This window comes from Nicotiana tabacum, chromosome 11 (genome assembly GCF_000715075.1).
Source record: "Nicotiana tabacum cultivar K326 chromosome 11, ASM71507v2, whole genome shotgun sequence".
NCBI lineage: Eukaryota > Viridiplantae > Streptophyta > Magnoliopsida > Solanales > Solanaceae > Nicotiana > Nicotiana tabacum.
Window position 1 is genome coordinate 70812338 of NC_134090.1, and position 9411 is coordinate 70821748.

Sequence of the window (9411 nt, forward strand, 5' to 3'; positions counted from 1 at the left end):
TAATATACCTTACAACACATAAAAATCATGTTCCAAACCCCACAACATTGAACCAAGGAAAGAGATGTGCAGAATATCATAGCCACCGATCAAATCATTAACTCATGGAGTCTCTCTACTCAACTAGAACCATTGCCACATTCTGAACTAATTAGTGACATTTTCTCCCTCCAATATACATAACATAAATCCAGTTTCATTGATTCCAGGCCCAGCAACCTCGTCTCACCCAGTACAAGCAACTCGATCGACAAGCCACATCAAAAACCATATACAATCACATACGACATCATCAATGCACTAATAAGCCACAACTCGAATATGACCAATAAGGAAAAGCGAACTCGAGTACAGAAGTATCCGACCTGCATAATGAATAAAATAACCAAAAAAATGCTATGAACCTATCTCATATATGAGAAACAAAACACACAAAATAAATATAAGGAACCATACCAAATATCTCACTATTGCGGCGTGAAACCCTATCCACACATAATACCATTTCGGCGCGCAACTGTCATGATCCAAAATCCTAACCCATCATGATGGCACCTAACACACTTACTAGGCAAGTAGACAATCATATAACAGCTAAACATTTGACTGAAATAGGTTAAATAACTCGACAACAGAAAAAATCTCATAAATAACTGATAAAAGTAACTGACACTAACTACAACCAAACCAGCACCTGGTGCTAACGAGTACATGAGCTACTAAGTATCAACACATCTAAAACTCTAGCACAACTGTCTATGTAATAGAACAATACTGAATAAAATGAAAGAAAGGAGAGTCAACGCCTTCGGGCATCATAGCAGCTACCTCAAGGTCTCCAAGCAGGTACTAGAACTAATCTAACAATCGCTGTGTCCAAATGTACCTGGATATGCACATGAAGTGTAGAGTGTAGCATGAGTACAACCGACCCAATGTACTTAATAAGTATTGTAACTAACCTTGACGAGGTAAAAGAGCACAAATTATAAATGATGCTAGCTATCACTTCTAGCATTTTATCTTTTTAACAAGTATAGAGCAACAATGAAATCAAGTCATAAAGCACAGGAAGAAATATCTGTGTGTATATGTGTATAGTTTCTCAAATATTTTGCTCATTCAATATTTGGTATATAGAGATGATATGCAGTTACATCAAGTGAATAATCACGGAAATTGCAAGTAAAGATAAAATATTGTAACGACTCGACCGGTCATTTTAAGAATTAGTGCCTCGATCCCCTATTAACTGCATTCCCCGTGTTTGTTTCTACTATTTTGGGTTGTTGGGAGGATTTATTTGGAGTTTCGGAGAGCTTTGGGACACTTAGTCCCTAAATGAGAGTTTAAATGGTAGAATTTGGGCCGTAGTCGGAGCAATGTGAAGACGACCTCGGAATGGAATTGCGACGGCCCGGTTAGCTCCTTTAGGTGATTTTGGGCTTAGGTGCATGTTCGGATTGTGTTTTGGAGGTCCGTAGCTAATTTAGGATTGAAATACCGAAAGTTGAATTTTTGAAGTTTCCGGTTCGATAGTGAGATTTTGATATCGGGGTCGGAATGGAATTTCGAAAGTTGGAGTAGCTCCGTAGTGTTGAATATGACATGTGTCCAAAAATTTCAAGTCATTCGGACGAGGTTTGATAGACCTTTTGATCGAAAGCGTAAATTGAGAGTTTTTGTAGTTCTTAGGCTTGAATCTATGGCTAATTCGATGTTTCAATGTTGTTTAGGTGTTTTAAGGATTGATATAAGTTTGGATAGTGGTATATGACTTGTTCGTGCTTTTGGTTGAGGTCCCGGGGGCCTTGGGATGATTTTTGATGGTTGACAGAAAGATTGAAAATTTGGAGTTACAGCTGAAGTTTATGGCTGCCGTTATAACCGCATATGCGATTGGGAGGTTGCAGGTGTGACTCACACAGATGCGGAATCAAGCCGCAGAAGCAGCCATGAGGTGAATTGTGAAGAGCCACAGAAGCGGAGGTTTGGATGCACCTGCGATGATGCATGTGCGAGTGAGCGACCGCAGATGCGGTCCCAGGCCTTTTAGTGAGAACCGCAGATGCGTATATTTAGACCACAAAAGCGGTACTGCTGATGCAGAAATTGGACCGCAGATACGGATTTGCTGGGCAGAAAAAAAGAATTTCGATGGTTCAGTTTCATAAGTTAAAAAATTAATTTGGAGCTCAGGAGAGGGCGATTTTGGGAGGATTTTGAAGAGGAAATCAGTGGGTAATGATTCCTAATCCCTTTCTAATTGTATTCCTATAATCTAATCTTAGTTTTGTCATTCAATTTCAGATTTGGGATGAAAATTGGGGGAAATTTTGGGGAAAGTTCTTAGACCTAAATTTTGAGTTTCGATTGGGAATTTGACGGTGGATTTGGATAATTTCGGCATGGTTAGACTCGTGAGAGTATGAGGATTCTGAAAATGTAAATTTTACTCGATTCCGAGACGTGGGCCCGAGGGGAGTTTTGGTCAATTTACCTAATTTCGCGTATTAGCTTAGAATTTCTTTGTAGAATCAGTTACTTGAAGTGTTATTTACATTATGCAATTGAATTGAATAGATTTGGGCCATTTGGAGTCGAGTATTCAGGGCAAGAACGTGGTTTTGGGTTGATTTTGAGTCGGTTTGAGGTAAGTGGCTTGCCTAACCTTGGGGGGGTGGGGGAACTCCCCTTAGGATTTTGGTATTATTGCTATTTGAAATGCCTTGTACGTAAGGTGATGAGTGCATACTTGTACTAATTGTTGAAAATCCAGCTTTCCTTAAGTAATTATAATTATGTTTCCTTTCATGTTTATACTACTTGTAATTTAAGCATGTTGTTAGCTTAGGGAAGCATGTCTAATTGACTTAATTGCTTTACTTGCTTAAACTGCCTTATTTGGATTATGTGCAGCATGTTAGGCTAGAAGTACCTGTTTTACCTTGGTATGGAATTTTAATTGAACTGTATTCTTCTTTTTGTTGCTGTGTGTTTACTTTGGGACTACGGGATGGTATCCCGGGAGATCCCCCCTGCATGTTTACTTTGGGACTACGGATCGGTATTCCGGGAGATCCCCCTACACTATTATGTTGGAACTACGGGACTGCACCTGGTAGATTCCCCCTGTACTGAGTATTTACATTTGGGACTACGGATCGGTATTGTAATGCCCCGTGAAAATTTCTACTCAAAACCCGAAGTGCATTTGGAAACTTTGGATTGATCTATGCATTAAAAGGTTAAGGAACAATGTTTCCAGAAAAGTGCATTTCTGCGGTCCATTATGCGATTGTAGAATAGCTATGCAGACCGCATAGTCGTCGCAAATTCAGACAATTTGATGGTTAATTTGAGGTCAACTATGCGGCCAATTATGTGATCGCATAATCAATATGTGGGCCGCATAGTTGTCACATAATCCCCTTGGAATTTTTGTGAGGGGCAGTTCTGTGGTGCATTACGCGACCGCAGAACAGGTGTGCGGGCCGCATTTCTGTCGCATACCCGGGCAGTTTGTTCAGGTTTTGGGGCCATTTCTACGGTCCATTCTGCGGGCCACATGTCCATTATGCGTCGCAGATCATGTCGGGGCTCCTATTTTCTAACTTTTAAAACTCGACCCCATCCAATTAAAAACACCCCATTAGACCCCTTTTAAGATATTCTTCTGCAAAAAGAGTGAGAGAGGAAGTTCTATATAGAGAGAGAGTGATCTTCATCAAATCCCCACTCAATTCTTGCCTAAACCCTTGAAGATTATCAAATAAAATTTTGCTAGGACTTCACCCCAAGAGGTAAGAACTTGAGCCCTAACCTTTGGTTTTGAAATTCACATTAGAATGAGTAATTAGCTTGGGGTTCATGGGTATAAGAATGGATTTTCTTGCATGCATTAAAGATAATAGGGTATGGGGAGGTTGTGAACTAAAAAGATAACAATTAGGATGTAAAATGATAGAAATCTCTCACAAAAGGGTCCTAAAATCACTGTGCACACTTAGTGCTTGATAATTTACTTAAATAAGCTAGAATCTTTTTCATGTCTCTAATTCTTGGTTCAAATTGTAATTTTCATAAAATAGATTGAAGTTGCTAGGAATTCTGGAATTTATTATAAGGATTTAAGGAAAGTTTTATTGAGGTATGTATGGCTAAAACCCCTCCTCTTAGAAATTGAGCCTCCATGGTGCCCGTGCAAATGTTGTAAGTCCGAAATTTGATTGATGTAGTACTTGTTATGTTAAATGAATTGATGTTGTGAAAATGTATGTGGAATGTGCTTCTCCATGTGTTTAATGTGTTATTTTTCGCAAATTGATGATGTGTGGAGAACATGAGCTATGTGCTAAATAGCTAAATGTCAAGTCAAGATTACAATGTGATTAATATGCCGAACTAGATGAATTCCTCTCTATGCCTATAACTTAAATTGCTTTTGTATGTGTCTATGATCTTAAATGGCAAGGTTAATGTTGAAAATGAGAATAATGTGAAACGTGAGTTATGGAATGTGGTAATTGTGGCCCCAAGTGTCACTGAACTAATACATGTGAAACCAAAGATTGAAGTGAGATGATTAACAGAAAAGGGTAACGTCTTGGTGAGACGACTTAGCCGATCGGGCCGTGATCGGATGCCATGGTAAACACACATGGTGGTAATGTATTGATAATTGAAACTGGAAAGTGAGGATGAAATAAGGGTAACGTCTTGGTAAGATGGCTTAGCCGATCGGGCCATGATCGGACTCCGCTCAAGGAAGCGGTGGTATTGTGGATGATGATGCAACAATATGGAATGCCCCAACCTAAACTTTTTGGAAACTATGTAAAAACTATGTGAACATTTTATATTGCTGACGTGGTGCTTGTTTGAAGCTTTGTAGTCCATATGATTTCTTTTTACTCTTGTATGGTTGTTCTTTCTAACAGGATGGTGTTTAGTTATACATATTAGTACTATTCCATGGTACTAACGTCCCTTTTGCCGGGGGCGCTACATTTTTGAATGAATGTAGATGGCTCCATAGCGGACAGTGCCGATCGCGCGTAGCAGAGTATCCTCCTCTTAGAGTCTTGGTGAGCTCCCATTTCTCCTCCAAGGGGTTATGTTGTACATCTTTTGTTGTAGACTTCCACTTTTGAGGTATAACCGGGGCCTTGTTACCGGCGTCGTCATAATTGTCTTTTGTATTCTTAGAGGCTCCATAGACGTTTGTGTGGGTTATGTTCGGGTGTCGGATGGGACAATGTACTGTGTAGTAATTCTAAATCTAGTTCTTCTAAACTACAACTGTATGAAATCTTAAAAACTTAACCACAACTTAAGGTTCGTGATATGAAAATGAATTAACAATGTTGAATATTTGATTTTTCTATTGTCTAAATAAACGAAAGCATGGTTTCCTTATTCGTATTGAGCTGGGTAGAAAGTGTTAAAAAAGCTTGCTTAGTTGGGCTCACTCGATTGAGCACTAGTCGCGCCTCCCGAGGTTGGGGTGTGACAGGTATTTCGGGAGATCCCCGCACACTATGAGTGGACTACAGGACGGTATCTCGGGAGATCCACTGGATATTTATATTTGGGACTACAGGACGGTATCCTGGGAGATCCCCAGTTCTTATCTCTGTATTGAGCTGTATTTCTTTCTGTGTTTACTTTGTCTCCGTAGTAGTTATTGGTGTTCTTCTATCTCGTGTTACTTTTAATGTTTCACTTACTTATATTGTCTTGTTCTACACTGTTATACCTTATATTTCATTTAACCTCAGTAGGGCCCTGACCTTCCTCGTCAATACCCAACCGAAGTTAGGCTTGGCACTTACTTTGTACCGCTATGGTGTACTCATGCCCTTTATGCACATGTTTTTCATGTGCCGATCTCGGTACATCCACTCAGTCTTATCACACTTGAGGTGAGGCGCTTTCATAGAGACTTCGAGGTATATCTGCCGTGTTCGCAAACCAAAGAGTCCCTTTCTATTTATCAGTACTAGAATTTACCTTATGTATTTTTCCTTATTGATAGATGTTTCTGGAGTTAGAGCTTTTCATGTAAACTCTTAGCTTGTGATTCATGAGGTTCTAGATTTTGGGAGTGTTTTGGTTGAGATTCTTGTACTTTTATATGGCAGGCAACATCTTAAACACTGTTTCATTTTGTTATCTCAGTTTTTAATTATTTTCTTTCCGCCATTATTTCTTTTTTTCCGCATTTGTTAGGCTTACCTAGTCGTAGAGACTAGGTGCCGTCACGATAGTTCACGGAGGGAAAACTGGGGTCGTAACAAGTTGGTATTAGAGCTCTAGGTTCATAGGAGCCATGAATCACAAGCCAGTTTATTAGAGTCTCGCGGAACGGTACAGAGACGTCCGTACTTATCTACGAGAGGCTATGTAACTGTTAGGAAAATTCCACTTCATTTGATTTCCTTGTCGTGCGAGATTTTGATATCACAATTCTAAACTTTTGTCTTCTATTCTCTCATGGATGGTGAGGACACGTGCTACCCGAGACGATCAGGCATCCGCGCTCCCTACTGCAGCCATTAGAGGCCGGGGCTGGGGCCGGGGTAGAGGCTGAGGATGCGCATGCAGTGCAGCCAGAGCACCCGTGCGAGCTGCCACGGAGGAGCCACCAACAGCTCTAGTTGGAGCCCATGCACTTGATACGCCTACTGCTACTACTACTCCAGCACTCCAAAAGATTCTTGCGCAGTTTATGAGCATGTACACCACTCTGGCTCAAGCAAGGTTGCTTCCCCTTGCTGTAGCTACATCTTAGGCCGGGGGAGGAGTACAGAATCCTGCCGCCCGCACTCCAAAGTAGCAAGTGCATGTTGATCAGGTTCCAGAGATTATTCATGTACAACCTGCAGTCCCAGATCAGCCCGAGGACAAGGCAGCAATTTCCGCGGATGAGCAGCATAATATGAGTTCTTTGGGATTTCTAGATAAGGGCCACAGTATTCTCTGTACCATAGGTATATCAGGATCGAGCAGGATTTCCTTCACTACCTTCCAGCTTTGAGGAGCCGCCTATGAGTGGTGGCGCACCTATGAGTTAGATAGTCCGGATGAGGCTTCTTCCCTGACTTGGACTCAGTTTTCAGATATGTTCCTGAGGGAGTATGTTCCTCAGAGCCTCAGGGACGCCTGGCGCGTAGAGTTTGAGCATTTTCGCCAGGGTACTATGACTATCTCGGAGTATTCTGTCCGTTACACCAACTTGGCTAGACATGCACCAGCTTTAGTTTCTACTGTTTACGAAAGGGTTTGCCGATTTATTGAGGGGCTTATTCCCAACATCAAGTCTAGCATGGCTCGTGAGATGGAGATGGATATTTCTTATCAGCAGGTAGGGAGCATTGCTAGGAGGATTAAGGGTATGCATGCTAGGGATAGAGAGGAAAGGGAGGCCAAGAGGTCTCGAGAGTCGGGCCATTATTCTGGTGCCCGGGACCCAGCTACAGGTCGTCGTGGTAGGGGTTATATGAGTCGCCCTATTCATTAAGATCTTCCAACAGCCAGTGGTGTTCCAACTCCTTCTAGGCCTCATGAGCCTTATTATGCACCTCCAGTATCTAGTGTGCCACCTACGCGGGGCTCTTTCGGTGGTTAGTCCAGTAGACCTAGCCCAAACTAGTCATAACTGCCATGTCCTCCCAGAGCTTGTTTTGAGTGTAATGATACATGCCATATGGTGAGGGATTGCCCAAGACTTAGAAGGGGTGCACCTCTATGGACTTCTCAGCCACAACGTGCCCCGTAGAGTTCCCAGGCTATGGTTACAACTCCAGTTGCTACCCCACCGGCTCAGCTAGCTAAAGGTGGAGGTCGGGGAGGTAGAGGTCGCCCTAGAGGGGGAGGCCAAGGCCAGATACTATGCCCTTCCTACCCGTACCGAGGTTGTTGCAACAGCCAGTGGTATTCCAACTCCTTCTAGGCCTCATGAGCCTTATTATGCACCTCCAGTATCTAGTGTGCCACCTACGCGGGGCGCTTTCGGTGGTTAGTCCAGTAGACCTAGCCCAAACTAGTCATAACTGCCATGTCCTCCCAGAGCTTGTTTTGAGTGTAATGATACATGCCATATGGTGAGGGATTGCCCAAGACTTAGAAGGGGTGCACCTCTATGGACTTCTCAGCCACAACGTGCCCCGTAGAGTTCCCAGGCTATGGTTACAACTCCAGTTGCTACCCCACCGGCTCAGCTAGCTAAAGGTGGAGGTCGGGGAGGTAGAGGTCGCCCTAGAGGGGGAGGCCAGGCCAGATACTATGCCCTTCCTACCCGTACCGAGGTTGTTGCAACAGCCAGTGGTATTCCAACTCCTTCTAGGCCTCATGAGCCTTATTATGCACCTCCAGTATCTAGTGTGCCACCTACGCGGGGCGCTTTCGGTGGTTAGTCCAGTAGACCTAGCCCAAACTAGTCATAACTGCCATGTCCTCCCAGAGCTTGTTTTGAGTGTAATGATACATGCCATATGGTGAGGGATTGCCCAAGACTTAGAAGGGGTGCACCTCTATGAACTTCTCAGCCACAATGTGCCCCGTAGAGTTCCCAGACTATGGTTACAACTCCAGTTGCTACCCCACCGGCTCAGCTAGCTAAAGGTGGAGGTCGGGGAGGTAGAGGTCGCCCTAGAGGGGGAGGCCAGGCCAGATACTATGCCCTTCCTACCCGTACCGAGGTTGTTGCAACAGCCAGTGGTATTCCAACTCCTTCTAGGCCTCATGAGCCTTATTATGCACCTCCAGTATCTAGTGTGCCACCTACGCGGGGCGCTTTCGGTGGTTAGTCCAGTAGACCTAGCCCAAACTAGTCATAACTGCCATGTCCTCCCAGAGCTTGTTTTGAGTGTAATGATACATGCCATATGGTGAGGGATTGCCCAAGACTTAGAAGGGGTGCACCTCTATAGACTTTTCAGCCACAACGTGCCCCGTAGAGTTCCCAGGCTATGGTTACAGCTCCAGTTGCTACCCCACCGGCTCAGCTAGCTAAAGGTGGAGGTCGGGGAGGTAGAGGTCACCCTAGAGGGGGAGGCCAGGCCAGATACTATGCCCTTCCTACTCGTACCGAGGTTGTTGCCTCCGATTCTATCACCACAAGTATTGTCCTGGTTTGTCATAGAGATGCATCAGTTTTATTCGATCCAGGCTCCACCTATTCTTATGTGTTTTCTTATTTTGCTCCGCATTTGGGTGTATCTCGGGATTCTTTGAGTTCCCCTATTTATGTTTCTACTCCTGTGGGAGATTCTCTTGTTGTCGACCGCATCTACCAGTCGTGCGTGGTTGCTCTTAGTGGTTTTGATACCAGAGCCGATTTATTATTGCTCGACATGGTAGATTTTGATGTTATCTTGGGCATGGACTAGTTGTCGCCCCATTATGCTA